Below are 21,274 nucleotides of genomic sequence, written 5' to 3'. Positions count from 1 at the left end.
ACCTTTCTAGTCTTTCCCCTTGTTTGTAATCTCTTGAGCACCGAGACACCTGGCCTTTCCCCTCTGTCTTCCACTTGTTTAATTGTCAATTGCAGTCTACATGCACTGTGATTTTAGTCTATTGGAGTTCATCAAAAAAGGTGAAGCTAAATATTCCTTCCTAAGTGCTGCTGTGACCGACCCATAGAAATGGAAGTAAGTGTCTATCTTTTATTTCTAGTGCCATTAATAGAATGTTAAGGAAATTTAAATATTTATCCAGTGTTAGTCCAGTCCATGACTGGATTTTATGCAGTTCAGCAGACATTGTATACAGGCAGTCATTTGATAGGTGGTGATGAAGGTACGGGTGGAGTGAGGGCACGCTTCAGAAAAGGGCAACATAGGGTGTAGACATAATTGAGTACATAATATTGTGTCAAGCACTCTTGGCATTGGGAAGTAAACATGAGATATGCTCATAGAATTTAAGGTATCACAGGGTAGAAGACAAAAAGGCAAACACAGATCTAGAGAGAGAGACAGCTGTAACTAGATCAGTATTAAATAGTTGTGTGGGCAAAATGGAGGGATAGCGTGCTTTTTATTAATGAGAAAAGGGAGACTTTCCCAGAGCTGACATTTGATCTGTGTCTTAAATACAAAAAGACATGCAATATCAGAGAGAGGGGAAGGCAGTCCTGGACCAAAGGGACACAAGCCAAAGAGAAGAAGCAGGAAAGCACACCATGTTATTAGAGAATTCTCAGTATCCTATTACATTACCCTAATTGTTACCACTTAGTGACATTAATTCTTGGTAAACCTTAAACATTAGAGATCGATGGAGCGCTATGCTTTGGAGCACAGTGACAGTCCTAAAGCCTACTCTATTTGCAGCATGGGGCAGGCTGTGCAAGAAAGAGTCGCTGGTGGGATCAGCAGATGGTCGGCATCTTTAGTAAGACAGAGATTTTCCCAGAGAAAGCAATGGGATACTTAGGATTTTGGATCTTTTGGGTCTAATGAAACAGGTCACAGATTTCATTTGAGATGAGTCCACTAGTTTAGCTACAGTTGGAAACTATTATAATATGTATCATTTGTTTCTGAGCACATGATTCTAAATACTAGGTAATCTCCTACATGAGGATGAGGAATATTTAGTTTCAAAAGGTTGAAATAACTGTCTAGAAATGTATTCAATACTGTCTGTTCGGGTTCATCATACTTTAAAAAAGTTTTGCCCTTTTTATGAAAGTTGTCTTTCTCTTTCTGTGATGGTCATGTTTGTACCCTCCTTTCTTTCCCTTTCTGTGATGGTCATGAGTGAACCTTCCTTTCTTTCTCTATCTGTGATGATCCTGTATGTACTCTCCTTTCTCTATCTGTGATGGTCCTGTGTGTACCCTCCTTTCTTTTTCTATCTGTGATGGACATGTGTGTACCCTCCTTTCTCTATCTGTGATGGTCCTGTGTGTACTCTCCTTTCTCTATCTGTTATGGTCCTGTGTATACTCACCTTTCTTTCTCTATCTGTATTGGTCCTGTGTGTTCTCTCCTTTCTCTGTCTGTGATGGTCCTGTGTGTACCCTCCTTTCTCTATCTGTGATGGTCCTGTGTGTACCCTCCTTTCTTTATCTGTGATGGTCCTGTGTGTACCCTCCTTTCTTTCTCTATCTGTAATGGTCATGTGTGTACCCTCCTTTCTTTCTCTATCTGTAATGGTCCTGTGTGTTCTCTCCTTTCTCTGTCTGTGATGGTCCTGTGTGTACCCTCCTTTCTCTATCTGTGATGGTCCTGTGTGTACCCTCCTTTCTCTATCTATATTGGTCCTGTGTGTACCCTCCTTTCTTTCTCTATCTGTAATGGTCCTGTGTGTTCTCTCCTTTCTCTGTCTGTGATGGTCATGTGTGTACCCTCCTTTCTTTTTCTATCTGTGATGGTCATGTGTGTACTCTCCTTTCTTTCTCTATCTGTAATGGTCATGTTTGTACCCTCCCTTCTTTCTCTATCTGTGATTGTCCTGCGTGTACCCTTCTTTCTTTCTCTTTCTGTAATGGTCCTGTGTGTACCCTCCTTTTGCTTCCTTGTTATCATCACTACAAATAGTTTTCCTGTTCTATTCCTCAGATAAATACTCATGAGCATCTCCAAATGGGGGCATACAGTGAGAATTGTTTAGATCAGCAGCCGCTGTTAAGATTGTTTTGGCACTGATACTATAGTCATATAGTATCATTTTTATAATCACTCTGAACTGTTAGCTTAAACCCAGAGAAACATAACAACCTGGGGCACATGGTTTTAAAATAATGGGAGTGCTTAGTTTTCATATGTCATGTATTGAGTCAGAATAAAGAAAAATAACTCTAAGGCAGAGGCTGGCCTTAGAACAGAAAATTCCTTTCATGAGAAAGAAGTCAAAACAGCAAAAGTACAGAAGCCGAGAGCCTGAAAATACTAAATGCACTTATGAACATTCTAAACAAGATACACATGGCTAGTCTTTTGTGGTTAATGCTTGTTCTCATTAGAAGCAAGATTGATTTTGGTGGATCCATTTAGCTGTGATATGACACCTAGGGTTCTTTAAGCTCCATCTGCTCATACATCTGGTAAACACGTTTAGTCTTGAACTATGTGGCATTCTATTGGGCCCCCTTCAGCCATTTATCATTCTCCAATACCAGTGTGCTGCATGACTGCTGGATTAATCTTGCAATTCTTCAATAATTGTTAGAGGAGGGGCTGCTTGTCCATCCTGGCCACCTGGTTAGCTTAGCCCCAAAACAACTGCATAGAAACTATATTAATTAAATCACTGCTTGGCCCATTAGCTCTAGCTTCCTATTGGATAACTCTTATATCCTAATTTAACCCATTTCTATTAATGTGTATATCACCACAACGTCATGGCCTACCAGCAAAGTTCCAGCATGTCTACTTCCAGCTGTGGATCCATGGTGTTCCTCTCTCTGCCTTCCTTCTCCCAGCATTCTGTTTAGTTTTCCCCACCTAGCTGTGTTCCCCTACAGCTCTGCTATAGCCCCAAGCAGTTCCTTTATTAACCAATGAAAGTAACACATAGACAGAAGAACCTCCTACACCAAAGAATCACCACTTAGGTATGCAAATCCTCATCCCAGAGGGCTGAGAGCCACAGTGTCCAGAAATTCCCCTTCTCTTATGTCATCTGCGAGTAGCCAGATATTTGCTAACTGATGCAGACATGTGGAAGAGCAGTTTACTTCCTCCATATGCAACAAAAGCCTGTGTTTTTGTTTACACTACCTATTTGCTGGGCAGGAGCTGTCAAAGTCAGAGGACTCATCTGAAGTCATGCCTTTGCTTGCCACTTTAATTAGCCTTGTGGACAGACAGATGAAACCAGCTAGAAAGAACCACTGAAAGCTAAAATTGAAGCAGGTGGCATGATGGGAATCTTCTTTGCAGACTTGACTAGATTTAAAATTTCCCAGGAGACACGCTTCTTTTTTTTTCTTTTATTGCTTTGTGTGTGTTTTTTGTTTTTGTTTATTTATTTTTTTAAAACAATCTTTTCTCATTTTACATGCCAATTCTAGTTCCCTCTCCCTCCCCCCACCTTCCACCCATCTCACTCCTCCCACTCCTCAGAGAGAGTAAGGCTTTCCATGGGGAGTCAACAAAGTCTGGCACCTCACTCTGAGGCAGGACCAAGGCCCTCCCCCCATAGATCTAGGCTAAGCATGGTATTCCTCCAATGAGAATGGGCTCCAAAAAGCCACTTCAAGCACTAGGGATAAATCCTGGTCCCACTGTTGGTGGCCCCACAGATTGCCCCAGCCACACAACTGTCACCCACATTCAGAAAACCTACTTTGGGCCTATGCAGGTTCAGTCTGAAGGCGATGAGCTTCCATTAGCTCAGGTCAGGTGTTTCTCTGGGTTTCCCCATCATGATCTGGACCCCTTTGCTCATATTATCACACCTCCCTCTCTTCGACTGGATTTGGGGAACTCAGCCCAGTGTTAGCTGTGGATCTCCACACCTGTTCTCATCAGTTATGGTATAAAGGTTTTTATGCCAACAATTAAGACAGTCAGCAATCTGATTATAGGGGAAGGCCAGTTCAGGCACCCTCTTCACTATTGCTTAGGGTCTTAGTTAGGGTCATCCTCATAGATTCCTTGGAATTTCCCTAGTGACAGTTTCTTGTTAGCCTACAATGGCTCCCTCAATGAAGAAATCTCCTTCCTTGTTTTCCTTCTCGGTCCTTCCACCATCTCGGCTATCCCATTCCCTCATGTTCTCCTCCCATTTCCGTTCTCCCCTTTTTCTCTTCCACCCTCCATGCTTCCAAATTTCTCAGGAGTTCTTGTCTATTTTCCCTTCCCAAGGGGATCCACATATGTCTCTCTTAGGTTTCTCCTTTTATCCTGGCTTCTTTGGGGTCAAAGGCTGGTTATCTTTTGCTTTCCATCTAATATCCACTTATGAGTAAGTACATAACATGTTTGTCTTTCTGGGTCTTGGTTGAAAAGCTGATCTCATTATTCTGGGTAATGGCAGTGACTGAGTATACGAACCATGAGACACCCTGTCACTAAAGAGCTGGATGGAACATTATAATGAGAGAGCTGCAGACCCACAAAGATTTGAGAGACTGAACTGTCATCCATTGGGTTTCAAAAGTGATATAATGCCCTAGAAGCTCCCAAACCTTTATGCCTTTAATTATGATCAAATCGTTCACCCTTCTCCTGGCTCCTGTGGTCTGAGGAAGAATTGTCTCTGACTAAATGATGGAAAAGTTGAATTGATTCATGTATTGATAGATCGGTGTAAACTAGAAGTGGGTTGCTACTGCAAATGTAGTCCTATGAATAGATCTTGAAAGACAATGCTGATTGCAAATCTTCCTGGTGAGTATTCAGTTAACCACTTTTGTGTTGAGAGAAAAGTGGCCTGAGGTAAGTGTTTATTTAAACTGATGGGCAATGAATGACTCAGCTGTTTGGTCAGAGGCCCAGAAGACATAATATTAAAAAGTTCAGTGCACAAATTTTGCAGCAGTGATTTGTTGGAAGACTAGTTGTGTAGCCATAAAGAGTAGAGGAGTAAGCATATTTGTATTCCATGTTAATATATACTTCAGGGAGTCCATTGTAGAAGAGACATGGTCTTTCAGGCAGATTGAATGGTCCAGAAAATGAAAGTCAGTTTCTATCCTTAGCTGAACTAACACTTGTTCAACATGCTCGTAACTGCAGTAGCCATGGTGGACCGGAAACTCTCCCTCGCTGTTCTGAACTGAAAGTCTGTATACCTCTAAAATCATGCATTGAAATATTCATCTTCAGTGTAATAGCATCTGTAGGCAGAGACTTCAGCAGTTTCAATCTAGCAACTCATGAACCAAGTTCAGTGTTGTCTTTTTCCATCAATTCATCAGAGACAGTCCTCGATGAGGCCTTAAGAGTAAGCCAAAGGAGAAGTTAAATTAGCTTAACTAATTTAATGAAGAATGGGGCCTTCATGGTGGTAACCAAAATTTCCTTCTCTCTTTCTTCACATACCTGCACTAAGGGAAGGTCAGTGTCAGATGTCAAACATCTGACTCCCAAGGAGAAAACTTTCATGGGGACTAAATTGTCTAGAAACTTTAATCTTGTTTTTCTTAGCTGTCAAAGCTGTGAGAAAACAATCTTTTTTTTTTTCTGGAACTAAAGGAATACTTTAGAAAGAGTTTCAATATATGCTTACCATATGATACCTTAGTATTAGGTAGATTAACATTGTCACAGTAAGAAAAGACCAGGCGATTCAATAGATGTCTGACTTATGGCTTCCTACTTGGAAAATATGCAGTTGTTTACTGATATTATGCCATATAAATAAATAATAAAGGAACTCATAAATGATTCACCTTAAAAATTAGAATTGAGAAGATCTGGGCAGGAAACAAGTGGTCAGTTATAAGTGATAACTGAAAAGTTTAATACCTGGACGATTTGTTAACTTGTTGGTTTGAAGAATGACCAACTAGTACAGATAAAGAATTAAAGGATGATCAAACAGCCAAAGTCTTCAGTGTTAAAATCATCCCTAAGCTTGAAGGGGAGATGAGAAGGGAGTTAGTGGACGTAGAGACCACCAGGCTGAAGTCACTCAAAAGGCCATTCAACAGGAACCATGAACTTAGATAGGTGAATCATCCTGAATGTTCACCAAGCATGAGATAAATGAGGAGCATTGATTTCTATTTCTTCCTGCCCCTGATCTCTGGCAGATGCTGTCAACTGACCAAACTCATTTGGAAGTCAGAGGCCAGGGAAGCAGGTGACATAATCCATGAAAGCTGAGGTTTCAAAACCCAGTAAAGAGTGTAGAAGGGTGTGGGGGAGGTAATGACTATCTGGCACAATGGCTGAACGTCAAGAAAATGGTTATTTAGAGAAAAAGACTGATAAATTTGACAGTAAAACACAAAATTTGCTTATCATCCAAGTTTAAAGGACAAATATAAGATAATTGAAAGATGATATTTGAAAGACAGATACCAAAATCCCCAGAATATAAAAGTGTGTGTGTGTGTGTGTGTGTGTGTACAGACAGAGGTATATAAATGTAGAAACACACACATCTGAGCACTTGCTGACAAACATTTGAAGAAAAGACATCTCATAAACTGCTGTGGTGCTGTTAATGTTACAATCGTTATAGGGGAAGAATTTTGCAAAAATCAAGCAAAGCTAAAATTGTCCATACCTTATGATCTAGCAACTTTGTCTCTAAAAATATTGTCCAGAGAAATTCTTACAAATGTGCTCAACGAAGTCATATTTTAAGACTATTCATTTTAGTGGTTTTTGACTATAAGAAGAACTCTTGAGAAGAACTAAATTTTGTTCAGAAGGAACACACAAGTTGTGGTTGAATCATATCATAAAATATTATATAGTAGTTATAATTCTGAACAAAACAAAATATTAGGCTGAATGAAACAGAAATCTTGAAGAGTCTTAGGATAATGTAGTGCCTCTAAATCATCAAGTTAACAACACACACTCATCTTGGCTTAGTCTGTTTTCTGCTGCTATCACACAATAACGTAGAGTGGTTAATTGAAGAAGAATATACCATCCACAGTTCTGGAATGTTCAAGAGCATGACACCAGTTTGTGGTGAGTTCCTTCATGTTTCATCATACCACGATGGAGAAAACAAGGCTGGGGGACACTATAGAAGATGTCTGACTGACTCTAAAGAGTCTTACTTCTTAGTAGCATGGGAATAATTTAATTTCAACATGAGATTTTGAAGATTTCACACACACACACATATACATACATATGAACACATGCACACACCCACACTAATACATGCACACACACACTATTAAAAACATGAAGTTTAAAACAATCAGTTGAGGGAAGTATATTAAAACTTTAAAGGTTGTACCTTAGGAGGGTGGTAACTGATGCAATATTTTCCTTAACCTTGAAATTTCTCTCTAATTTTCAGCTTGTTACAATTGCCAGATATATCCTATAATTCACCCCACCATGTTGTCTTTAAAGTTATACTACCCTGCATACCATCATGGAAGCATCCTTGGAAGCCTTTAAATCATGGAAGTACTGGGGATCGAACCCAGGCCTTGTTCTACCACCTCCGCCCATTTTCGAAGAAAACTGGGCAATGATTAGCATACCCATGAAGAAAGAATACCATCTATGCCCATGCCTTTTATAGTCTGGGTAAAGCAGGATTGGGTTGACAATTTAGGATGCTCTCTGACTTTAGCAATGCGTATGTATAATTTTCTCCTATTTTGTATGCTGGGTATTAAGGGAGAAATACCTAAAGTCATATTTGCATTAGATTTTTTTTTTGGTCAGGGTTTCATCTTGGTTAATGAACTATGTGGGTGACCCCCAAAAGGATTGTGTGTATATTTAGGACACGAAGTCTGTTTCTCGGCATACTAAAAAGTAACACATGTTGAACCCTTTTATCAAATATATCTTGTTGTGATGTTTTTCCTCGTTTAAAAATCTTACTTGCCAACAATGAGATCTGTAAAATCAGCTTTCCTGTGTGCATGTCCTCTCTTCCCTCCAAGTTTTGAAACCAATCAAACAAGTCAAAGAGCAACAAACTACAACGAGAGGAACATGGGATTTTATCCTGAGACCACAAGTCTGAGAGCTGCTCTGTTTTTTCAATCGCATGACTGAGCAAGTACGTCTATGCCCCAGTTTAACATTAAGTTAGAAATATATTCTAGGATCTCAGATGAATGGTCTCAGTAGAATAATGTTTATCTTGTCAATTTGGTAAATAAACTACTTGACAACAAAGTCAGAACTTCCCATTTTTTTCTTGACTAAGTAGGTAGCTCTAGGATATCCAAGAAGTGATGAAGAAAGAAAGCTTGAGCTAGATCCTTGACAATGAATGAGTCAAAAGATTTTGAGCAAGAAGTCTCTTACAACATAGAAACCCTGAACACTGGACAGGCACTTTAGGAGGTTAGACATTCTAGGTAAGCAAACACAGATAAATAACATATCTATGTGCAAGTTATATACATATATTTATACATATATTTTATATTATTTATATATACACACTCATTCATTTTACAACAGTACTACATTATTTTAGATAATTTATTCTCAATATGCAAAACAATTTACAAAAATAACTCAATAGTCAATATATCAGATGGGAATTTTTGACCCTGGGAAGGGAAACAATTAATTAAAAATAATTCAGTAAGCTATTTCAATTAAGAGAAAATGGTAGGTGTGTGGGGAGTGATAAGGGAGGGGATAGAGCTAAGGGCTGGGCTGTGACTTATGTAGAGAGATGCAGAGGCCTGGAAGATGCTGATTGCAAACTCCCAGCTACAGACAGTATGCATTGATTTTCTGTTGTTATCCCAAACAGCATAAAAATTACTATTCTGCATTTGCCGAGGACGAGCTTGACTGGTTCCTCCACTCCGGATTTTACAGAGCTTATACTGGGATATGGCTAGGCCTGGATTCTTATCTGGAAGCATTGCAGAATTCATTTTCTGCATTATTCAGATCTTTGGCAATCACTCCTCTGCCTTTGAAGGATTGAATTCCTGATTTCCTTGATGGCTGTCAATGGATCTTCTTAATTCCCAAAGGTCATTCTTATAAAACCGTGATTGGGCTTGCACGCGGGCTATGTCTCCCACAGGACTCAGTCAATGGCTGTGACAAGAGTCCTAAGGCAGGCACATGCCCAGGACACAATCCGTTGGCAGCGACTTTATCTTGAGGACTGTCTGAGAGCTCTATGGAAATTTCCTTCCTTAACTGCACAGTACTGTTGGGGTCTTCCATCCAATCTTTCCTTCTCACTTCTTCTTTCTGGTCAATCTTGAATCAGAGTCATGTCCTCTAATGCAATCCCTCTTCAATTCTGTCTTGGTGTCTGCCTAGACAAGCAAAAATGGACTTACTACCAGCCAGCTGAAGTGGGTATTTGATTCTGGCTCAACTACCACTACCCAGAGCAAGTGGAAAGACTGCTTTCCTGGTTAGTAGGCAGAATGCAACCACATATCCATTTCTAAATATTTCACACAAGCAAGTCTGGATGGGACTGGGACTAGGAATATGTGTGTGTGTGTGTGTGTGTGTGTGTGGCACATATATACATACACAAATGTATTTATGAGTTATGAAAGAAACCATGTCTACAAGGCAATTATCAGTTACTGCTAGTCATGCTCGACTCTTCCTAAAGGATGCTAAGTGAAACTGTCAACAAGTGTGACAGTCTCAGGGAATGCTTGGTAGCTTACAGAGAATATTTATCCCTGACAGATGAACGTAGGCATCTTCTAGCAACAGAGTGAAGATAGTAGCGAGAAGGCTGAAGACTTCATGGGTAGAATCACAGAGATGTTTGAACTCTGAGCTGAAGCGGATTTGGGAAGGGGTCAGGTGATCTGAAAGATGCAGAAAGGGATGTTGCTAGAGATGAGCCTGAGGATATTGACCCCCTGACCTCCTGTGCTCTCACACTCTGACCTCTATGTATGTGACCTTATGACCTCCCACACAGTCACACTCTGACCTCTGTGGATTCTCACAGTATTTTTCATTTTCAAATTTTAAGATATTTTTCTAGAAAACTAGTTATTATATTTAATGTTCACTAGGAATTCCTAGGAGATTTATTTACCAAGTGGCCTTGTGAGGCAAGAGTTGTTCTGAAAGGCCCCCAGCCCCAGTCACACAATGGTGACAGAGGATGGTGCTGTTTCCATGGAGCTCATAATCTGGAAGGAAACAAATCTGAACAGTTCAGTACAGATGTGAAGAAGATAGACAATTGTGGTAAATGCTTTTGAGGAAGAATAAATAAAGATAAACACAAGGTCATACAGAAGAAATGACTCTGAGAGCTTCCAGAACAGGTTTCTCTATGAGCTGAGAACAAAATGAGAGCTGACAATTTTGTCAAGTTGAAAATAGAGAGACCTGGGGGCTGGAGAGATGGCTCACTGGTTAAGAGCATTGCCTGCTCTTCCAAAGGTCCTGAGTTCAATTCCCAGCAACCACATGGTGGCTCACAACCACCTGTAATGAGGTCTGGTGCCCTCTTCTGGCCTGCAGGTATATATGCAGACAGAATATTGTATACAAAATAAATATTTAAAAAAAAAAAGAAAATAGAGAGACCTTTCCAGACTAAAGACTGCAATCTACTCTATGACGGCTAATCTCAACAGTCGGTTTCATCTACCTGGTGTGTTGGCTATTCTTGGCTATGAACTTTGCTACATCTGGAGCTATAATCCAGAAATGGAAAGCACACTTGGGATCCAGATCTTGAGGCAAGAAGACAGTGTGCCTTTAACCCAGACCTTGAGACTGGAAAGCACCCCTGTCATAGGGGCACACCTGCTGGAAGCCTGTATGAGGACAAAGGAAAGAGGAAAGGCTCATTCTTTGTCTACCTGCCCTTGTCTTGTCAACACATCCATCCTGTCACTGCCCACTTCTTCCAGATTCCAGTTATATAGAAGACAGCTGGGAAAGTCAGCTTTGTGGGATTGAGCAGATACTAGATTCTTGGACTTTCTATTCAGTTAGTCCTTGTAAGTCATTCCAATAAATTCACATGTATACAATATATATGGGGAGAGAGAAAGAAAAAGAAGAAGAAGAAGAAGAGGAAGAGGAAGAGGAAGAGGAAGAAAGAGGGAGGGAGGGAGGGAGGGAGGAAGGGAGGGGAGGAAGGAAGGAGGGAGGGAGAAAGAGAGAGATTTATTCTATAAATTCTGTGACTCTAGAGAACCCTGACCCCTGACGAATCGACCTAGGCTGAGAGAATCCCAGCTGAAGAATGATGATGGTTAGATTATCCTGTTGGCATGCCTATGGAGCACTCCTTGAATGCTATTTGATGTGGGAAAACTCAGCACATTATGGACAGTACCATCCTGAGGCAGGTGTGCCTGGAAAGGTGGCTAAACGTGAGCCCGAGGCAAACAAGGCAGTACACATCATTGCTCCTAGACTTTTGCCTTGGCTTCTCTTGATGTTGGACTAGATATAAACTTTAAGCCAAATAAACCTGATCTTCCCCGACATTACTTTTGGTAGAATGTTTTTATCATATCAACAGGGAAGTGAGCAGCAGATACCATACTGAAAAGACAGAAATCTGGGTGTTGTGGAGAAAGCACAAAGACCAGCATGGCTGGAACCACAGAGAAGTACAGAGCACTTCCAACACTTTTCTTCCTCTGGCCACAGGGCCAGCTGAATATTTCCAGTTCACAACTGGTGTTTCCTCCCAGGTTTTCCCCTCATCAAACCTGCTGTAGATAGCCTGCTCTGTATCTGCTTCTTGGGTGATCCAGATTGCCATCAACGGCCTCAAGGTTTAGGGCTTTGCCATTTGAGGAGAGATGTGAAGGAAGCAAAGAGAATATTCTGGAGAGAAACTTCCAATGGAGGAAAAGCCTTCACTTTCCTGTTGTGTTTAGGGACAGCAGGAGCGTTAGTGTGCCTGGCGGGACAATGGCAAGCCCAGACAGGGAGGGAGGCAATGGGGCCTTCAGCGGGAAGGAGAAGGAAAGCAGCTGCAACACATGAAGTAGAAGAATGGTTTCCTCTAACCGGAGTTTAAAAATGATCTTTCCTGCCGCTCTTTGATAGAGTGTTAAGAGGCCAAAGATGACCACAAAGGTGCCAGTTGGGAGATTACTACAAGACTCAGGTCTAAGATGATGGACTTGGCCTAAGATGGGGGGGCTGAAATGCATGCAGACTCCCAGTGTCGTCTCAAGAGGGAAGAAACTGATTTCTTGAAGAATGGGTTGTGAGACATGAGAGAAAAAAATAGTGGCAAGAAAGTAGACATGAGCAATGCAGAAGGTTAAAGAGATCAGGACTTTGGGGCATGGTAAGCCTGAGATGCTGGTTCTACTGTGCATGGAGACGTCAAGAGACATCTGGATGTATTAGTCTGCTGTCCAGGGAGGTACAAGCTGGAGACATAAATCTGGAAGCTCTCAGTAATAAGGTGGAATTTAAAGCCATGGAACTGAATGAGCTCATCAGGGAGAGACTGGATAGCAGAAACGTTTACTTAATAAAATCGCATATACACCAGTGAGTTCCTGTCACAGCCAGCTGACCGTCTGTAATCAAAACTACCAGAATGCCTATACGTTTATTTTCCTCTATGAATTTCTGAGATGCAAAGCCCAAAAGTATTCACTTATGAACTCTACCTAAGACCCAGGGCAGCAATTTACTTACATAAAGCTTGCATTCTTGGTTGATAAAATTAAGAACCAGGAATGTGAGTGAGCAGAAACTCAATGTTTTATATATTATGATATATTATTATTCATTTGCAGAACTAAAGTTGAGCTTTGGAGCCTGAAGGTCATTTGTTGAGAGACAGACTCCAAAAACTCAGGTGTATCAAAGACATAGGCCATGGCTAGGCTCTTTCAGGACGAGTGTGTGTACCGGGTAGTTTATGTCAATTTGATACAAGCTGGAGTTGCCTTGGAAGCAGGAGCCTCAAACCAAGGAAAAAGCTCTACCATTTTGGCCTGTAGGAAAGTCTATGAGGGGTTTTCTTCATGAGTGATTGACTGTGGGCAGTGTTACTCCTAGACAGGTGTTTCTGGGTTGTATAAGAAAGTAAGCTAAGCAAGCCACCGAGAGCAAGCTAAGAAGTAGATCAAGGTCTTTGCTTCATTTCTGGCCTCCATGAATTTCTACAGCGACTTCCCTTGATGTAGTCTGTAAGCTGAAACTTTCTGAGTTACTTTAGGGCAGATTTTTATCTCAGCAATGGAAAGAAACTAAGACAATGTGGTGAGGTGATACGGCGTGTAGGGAGAGAGGGAATCCCAGGGTGTAAACTGGAATTTTATATAAACAATAAGAATGTACTTATAGTGTGTTTAATTTTGTGACACATTGTCTGCTTAAATGGCTGTATCATTTTATATCTCCCCAGTAATTAATGAGACTCTTGTCACTCTAGAGCCTGCTGGGACTTGTTATTGTCAGTCTTCTGAATTCCTGCTCCACGACATTTCTAAATCTCAGTGAACTGTCTGCTCAGCTCTTTCCTTTGGGTTTGTTTTGTTTTTTCTTTTTTGTCAAGTGGTTTCCATTAATGTTATTGTTGAGATTTAAGAGTCTATTGTATATTTTAGATAACAGTTCTTTATTTGATTTGCTGTTTGCAAGTATTTTTGACCAGTCTCAAAGTGAGACGGAAGATTTGAAATTGAATGAAGTTCTGCTTATCAGCCATTTCATGGATCAAGCTAAATATAATCTAAAAACACATTATCTTAGACAATCTCTTTAAATTTTCTATCATATTATCTTTTAGGATTGGGCACTTTGCTCACCAGACTTAAATCTATGATCCATTTTGAGTTAGCTGTGTGAAGAGAGTAATATCTATATCTGTATCTTCTGTTTTGTACATTAATTCCAGTTCTCCCAGCACCATTTTAGAAAAGCCTCTTTGTGTCTTGTGAAGAAAAATACCTTTGTACCTTTGTTAGAGATCAGCTAACCACGTCCTTCATACGTGCATACGTTTGGAGTTCTGTTTCATTGATCTATCCGGCCATCCTTACTGTTGTCTTGAGTCCTACAGCTGTACAATGCATCGGAGACTCTTCTTCCCCCTCTGTCTCCCTCCCTCTGCCCTCTCCCTTTTTCCTCTCTTCACCTGACTCTCTCATTGACAGGACCTCATGTAGCCCAGGCTAGCCTAAAACTCTCTAGGTAGAAAAAGAACTTCTTTGTCTGCTTAAACTCCCAATCCTTATGAGTGCTAGAGTTGTTTGTGCACAGCAGTATACCCTGGCTGTGTGATGACAGGAAATGGGCCCTGAGAGTTGTCCACAATGAGAAACTTAACAACTTAGCTGCATCTTCAGCCCTTCCATCAAAAGACTTCATAGTTTGCTCATGTGGACTAAGACATACCTTGTTAGTTCGATACCTAAGGTATGAGAGTACTAACGAAGAGACAGTGTTCCACTGGTGCCTTATTTATTCATGGTCTGGAGAAGGATACTTCCGTTCGTGTATTCTGCATAATTGTTTAAGAGCTCCAGGAAGATTTTGTCTTTGCTAACTCTGTCATACTTTCTATGTGAATGAGCATGTCAGCTGTGAATGTGAGAATTTTTATTTCTTCCTTTCTAATCTAAAATATACCTTTTATTTTCCTTCCTTATATTTTGTGTTATCCAGAACTCTTAGTAGCCCCTACTTAAATATACAGTCTACTAAATCATATGAGACCATGTTGTCAGTTATGATTTAATTGATCAAAACCCAAATAGTTACAACAAGAATTATACCTCCTCATGGCAGTGATGTACATGGTACAATAGCCCGCACTGTACCATAGAAAGACTGTCTTGGCATATGATACAGATCCATGGAAGTGAACAAAATTTGCTTACCTGAAATATATAGCCAATTTTTATTTATTATTTCTGACTCTAATCTGTTCTATGGAAGCACTCAGTATTCCTTGGTACTTTGACTTGAAGTTATCAATATATTGTATTGATGCATGCTGTCAGACTTGAAAGCAATAAATTTCCTTGTCAACTATATTGTGGCAGAAATCATAAAATTCTGTGTGGCCTTGGAGAGTGATGGTAAATTCAAACACAATTTAGAAGTCCTCTGGAAGGAGGTAAAGAATGTTGGCCAGAGCAACGCCATTCTGTAAAGAGGCAGCAGTCTTCTGATTTATGCTAATAGAGTCTCAACTACAGTGAAGCTTTAGTGTGGAGAAACGCAGGAGTCATTCTGCACCTCATTTATTAGCTGGACTCTGTAGGCGTCTGTACAAAGGCTATCTGGAACAACACAAAGACAAACTTTTATACCACTGGCCTTTAAAAAGTAAAATTTGTACTCTTTGAAGGAAACAGCAAGGATATTTTCTCAGTATTTATTTTATCAGCACTGCCAGTCATAATCCTGGAAGAAGCAATATCAAGGGCCATAATCCCAAATAATGAAATACTAAGAAATCAAAATCTCTTAAGTCTCTCTAGTCCCCAAACCCAACCCTGAAAGAGGAAAAGCTGGAGTTTTAAACTTCTGAAAGTTGAAATCTCAGAAACGGCTTTTTCCAGGTTTAATGAGTGTGGGCTGAGACTACGCTAAAGGTTGAAAGTCAAATAGTAACGGATAGATTGGCCAAATAAAATAGCAACGACAAAAGCCTCAGCTTGCAAATGCATCATTTTTTTAAAAATTGGCTGATTAAATTCTTTTATGAGTCAAGGTAAAGTAAGAACACACCACACTTCCTTGGAAAAGGCCAGTCAGTGACTGACGAGAAGGTAATGACATAGGCGGTGGAGGTACGCAATGTGTAATGTGGTGGTATTCAGTTCAGTTAGCAGTGACCTTTCCACCAAATTTGTGGTCTATGTGAATGCATGGAGACTGGACCTGTACATACTCAAAACAGCAGAGGAAAAAGGTGGGGAGGGGAATATTTAATAGGAAATGATTATATTAGTGTGTATTGAATCACTGAAGAATTAAAAAAGAGCATGCCAAGTAGAAAATGAATGGGAACCTCATGCTTCAAAATGAGCCATGACCTAAGTAAGTAAATGAATGAGGGAAACTAGTGAACGGGTGAGCAGTTATTCACACGGGTGCAAGATTTCAGAATGCAATGATTGCTGCTGCAGAACTTTCGATAAGAAGATATCCTTGAAGCATCAATCCATGCCAGATGCAGAGACCATCAATAGATATAAAAAGAAATGGTTCCAAGTGCAGCTTGATGAACAATGAGTTTATTAGAGTGAGTTACAGAAACATGAGTGACTTATGTCACGAGGAAGGTTCTTAGGGGTAAAGACAGTCCTCCCACTACAAATTCCCACCTATCTCCTTTGTTCATTGCATGTAATCTCAGGAAGAGGAGCCTTGAAAGGCTCCTCTTGGAGGTTTATGGGTCTGCTCCCTCTGCCCATAAGATAATGGCAGGAGGTCCAGGCTTGTGTGACTCCAGCTTTAGGCTAAATATTCTGATTTCCAAGTTATCCATCCCAGATATTTCATCACAGTGATGGACAGCTGACTAATGCAGCTGATGATAGACTGTTGCCTTCTTTTCTGGAGTGGTTTCTTCTTTCCAGCCATGTTGATGATGAGCTGCTGTGCAGACCTGAGTCCTCCCACCCACTCCTCATCACTGACATTATCCACCACTCTTGACCCTTTCATCATTGGCGCATCTCAACCTGTCCAGACCATGCCTGGTCCAATGTTGTTAGAGGAGCAACAGGTTGTGTTCCCACCGCCCGGCTATCTTAGCCCTGAAATAATTACACAGAAATTTTATTAATTAAATTGCTGCCTGGCCCATTAGCTCTATCCTCTTATTGGCTAACTCTCACATCTTGATTAACCCATTTCTAATAATCTGTATTTTACCACGAGGTTGTGGTTTACTGGGAAAGATTTAGTATGTCTGACCTGGCGGCTGGCTCTATGGTGGCTCTCTGTCTCTGCCTTCTTTCTCCCAGCATTCTATTCTGTCTACTCCTCATATCTAAGCTGCTGCCCTGTCAAAAGGCCAAGGCAGTCTCTTTATTTAACCAATGAAAGCAACACATAGAAAGAAGACCCTCCTACACCAGTCTAACATTCCATTCTCTGTTGTCCATCTTGGCCGCAGCTTTGTTTGTGTTAAAGTTGCCCAGCCTCACAGAGGATCACTCTTCTGCTTTCAGTGCTATGTTCCTCCAGCAGACTACATAGGCACACGGAACGACCCAGCAGTCTTTTCCACCACATCCTTCAGACTCTAAGGGCCTTTCCTCATCCCTCCCTTGACCATTGGCTTCCACATTTGGAGACTTCTGTTCCCTGTGAGCTATGTGTGTGCTTCCCACCACCTACTTTCTCTTCTGCTTTGTGGGTTTCATGTCCTCATAAGAAAAGCTAATGAGGCTGGACCAATTGGGCGTCTTCACTGATGCTACCTGTGGAGCACTGGGTAATTTTTTACTTACATAAAATCGTTAATCCTTTAAATGCACAGGGAAGCACTTGTGTACCTTCCCCTTAACTGCTGGCTGCCATTATGCCTGAAGACAATAAAATCTAACAGTGCAGCGTGAACTTACCAGATTAGAGACCCATGGAGTAGGAAATGGATCAGACAATGCCTGGTGTCCGCTTATCTTCAATTCACTGTTGTTTTTGTAAAATGCATTCTATACTTTGCTTTGCTCTCCCCTTTCTGTCATTCACTTGCTGTTCTGTTGAACCATATCGACTCAGCAGGGCTAACAATGAATGCATAATTGACAGTGAAATTCCAGTAAACGAGCAGAGACTGAGGGTCATGGACCTCTGCTATGGGGTGGCGTCCTCAAGAAAATCACACAATCAGGAGACTTTTGATGTCGAGAAGCAAAACTCCTCAACCCAACGTGGTTTTAAATAAGATAAATCAGCTCACCTAGTGGGTGAGCTGCTTCAGGGGTGATAACTGGCTCAATCGCAGTATAAATCATCTTTGTTTTCCCATATTTTTTCTATGTCCACTCCCTATGTTAGCGTTTCTCTTATAACTGTAAAGGGCTGGAGCAGTTACAGCCAGCAAAAGAGGAGGGAACACCCGGCTGCTGAGCAGTTCCAAGGATGAGCCATAACTGACTCTCAAGCAAGTGTGGTTCAGTATCACAGCACATGCTCCTGCTTCTGATATGTGAAGACCCTGGGATGTAAAGACTAACTTTTTGCCACTTCTGTGTCCTTTATTGTTGCACAGAAATTAGGTTTTCTAGAGTCATGGAGCCATAAAATACATTGTGGGGCTATTTAAGGTCAGCATGTGGCTGTCTGGCCATAAGAGCGTCATTCATTCCGTGGCATCCCCAAGTCCATCTGCTGACAGGCAGCCTACAGTCACTCTTCCCCACGTATTCCGCATTTCCTGAAGCTTTGCTCAGGAATCGGAGCAGTGTCTTCTCTACTCTGGCTTGCATTTTTTATTGAAGGAAATTTGATTTTTTTTTTTTTTTTTTTTTTTTTTTTTTTTGGTTTTTCGAGACAGGGTTTCTCTGTGGCTTTGGAGCCTGTCCTGGAACTAGCTCTTGTAGACCAGGCTGGCCTCAAACTCACAGAGATCCGCCTGCCTCTGCCTCCCGAGTGCTGGGAATTTGATTTTATTTTTATCTTTACTCATTGAAACAATATACTTTCCTGCTTATTAATGCTCCTAATATTTATCTTTGTTCCTTTTATATTTTTTTCCTCTTTCTTTTAAAGTTTAATGACATGGGGCTGCACTTGGCAACACAGCCTGGAAAAAGGAGGCAAGTAAACAGTGGTAAGTCCCACAGGGGCCCAGGGGCTCCCTTCTGACCACCGCCCAGGCACAACCTTGGACAGGACTAGAGTCTAAGGGAGCCAGCTGAGGACTGGAGCTCGTTTGAATCTTTTATCTTTTACCACCTGCTTTAAGCAATGTGAGTATACATTTTATAATAGTATAGTTTCACTCAATACTTAATTCATCAACATGTTCCTCAAAAATGACTAATATTTTATGTCATTTAATTCATTAAAAGAAAACAGTATATCACCTATGCTGAAGGTATAAATCACTGACAGTATTTGCGCAGCAGACTCAAAGTTCTGGTTGATACTCAGCAGAAGGGATAAGTAAAACCTCCCACACTGTACTGTTTCATGCCTGGAAGTTCAGCTTGTAAGTTTTGCACTAAGAGAAGAGAGAAAAGGGTTCACCTTGAGTCAAAGAAAGCCTTCAAGGACCCTGAATTCTTTTTTTTATTTATTTATTTATTTATTTATTTATTTATTTATTTATTTTTTATTGAACAAATTTCCGCCTCCTCCCCGCCTCCCATTCCCCCCCACTCCTCCCACTCCTCTCCCCCTGCTCCTCTCCCCCTCCCCCCACTCCATTCCTCCTCGCTCTCCACTCTGAAGAGCAGTCCAGATTCCCTGCCCTGTGGGATGTCCAAGGTCCTCCCCCCTCCATCCAGGTCTAGGAAGCTGAGCATCCAAACAGGCTAGGATCCCACAAAGCCAGTATATGATGTAGGATCAAAACCCAGTGCCATTGTCCGCCATGTTCAGAGAGTCCGGTTTCATCCCATGCTTATTCAGTCCCAGTCCAGCTGGCCTTGGTGAGCTCCCATTAGATCAGCCCCACTGTCACAGTGGGTGGGTGCACCCCTGGCGGTCCTGACTTCCTTGCTCATGTTCTCCCTCCTTCTGCTCCTCATTTGGACCTTGGGAGCTCAGTCCAGTGCTCCAATGTGGGTCTCTGTCTCTTATCTCCATCCATCGCCAAATGAAGGTTCTATGGTGATATGCACGATATTCATCAGTATGGCTATAGGATAGGGTCATTTCAGGTTCCCTCTCCTCAGTTGCCCAAGGAACTAGCTGGAGACATCTCCCTGGACACCTGGGAGCCCCTTTAGAGTCAATTCTCTTGCCAACCCTAAGATGGCTCCCTTAATTATCTCATGATAATATTTCTGTAGGACCTAGAAGTAAGTGCTATATTCAAAAGTTCAAGGTAGCTTTTCTGTCTTTCAGCTTTTCCAGGAAAAACAGGAAAAATTAATGCTGTCTGCTGTCAAAAACATAGAAATGAACTGTTGTGATTTCTCGGATTACGTGTTCTCTCATTTTGTGAATCTCATACAACTGAAAAAGACAGTAACAGAAGACAGAATATACTTTCAGAGACTGAAAATATTAGGGATACTTCAATGAAAATAAAAATATTTGCTGTTGGAAGAAACAGATATTCTAGAACCCAATGAGCTTATGACTATAGTGAGGCCTATACAGCAAGGGAAAGAAACATTACACACTGTGATTTAGAATTGCATTCATATTTGAAATCATAGACAATTAACATAGGAACATAAATTTTTTATTGATTTTTATTGAGCTCTACATTTTTCTCTACTTTCCTCCCTGCCTCTCCCCTCCCCCTCAATCTTCTCTCAAGGTCCCCACGCTCCCAATTTACTCAGGAGAGCTTGTCTTTTTCTACTTCCCATGTAGAGTAGATCTATGTATATCTCTCTTAGGGTCCTCATTGTTGTCTAAGCTCTCTGGGATTTTGATTTGTGGGCTGATTTTCTTTGCTTTATGTTTAAAAACCACTTATGAGTGAGTATATGTGATAATTGTCTTTCTAGGTCTGGGTTACCTCACTCAAAATAATGTTTTCTAGCTCCATCCATTTGCCGGCAAAATTCAAGATGTTGATGTTTTTCTGCTATGTAGTAAGTACTCCATTATGTATATTAGTATTTACACACACAACAGACACACCATTCCTTTTCAGCATATTAGTTTTTACATATACACACTCTATTTTTATTTCATATACTTTAGTATGATGTTAGCATTGTAAAGGGAATTACATTCACTATAATAGAGAAAGCACATGTTGGAAAATGTTCACAGATAAAAACATCTCTGTGACATGTACATATGAATTCCAGGAAAATTATCTAAATATTTTAATTACAACCATTTGTCAAAATTATTATTATTGCAGGCTTGTTACAGGGTAAACATACTGTAAATAATTTTCACTATAAACTTTGTTCAATCTATTAACACCTTCAGTCTTTATTAACTATAAAATAATGCCAACCTATAGATGGGTGCCATTTTTATGCATAGGGAATAGATAAGTGCCCCTTATTATATATAGCAT

The sequence above is a fragment of the Chionomys nivalis genome, chromosome 16 (genome assembly GCF_950005125.1).
Source record: "Chionomys nivalis chromosome 16, mChiNiv1.1, whole genome shotgun sequence".
Lineage (NCBI taxonomy): Eukaryota > Metazoa > Chordata > Mammalia > Rodentia > Cricetidae > Chionomys > Chionomys nivalis.
This window is presented reverse-complemented; position numbering follows the sequence as displayed.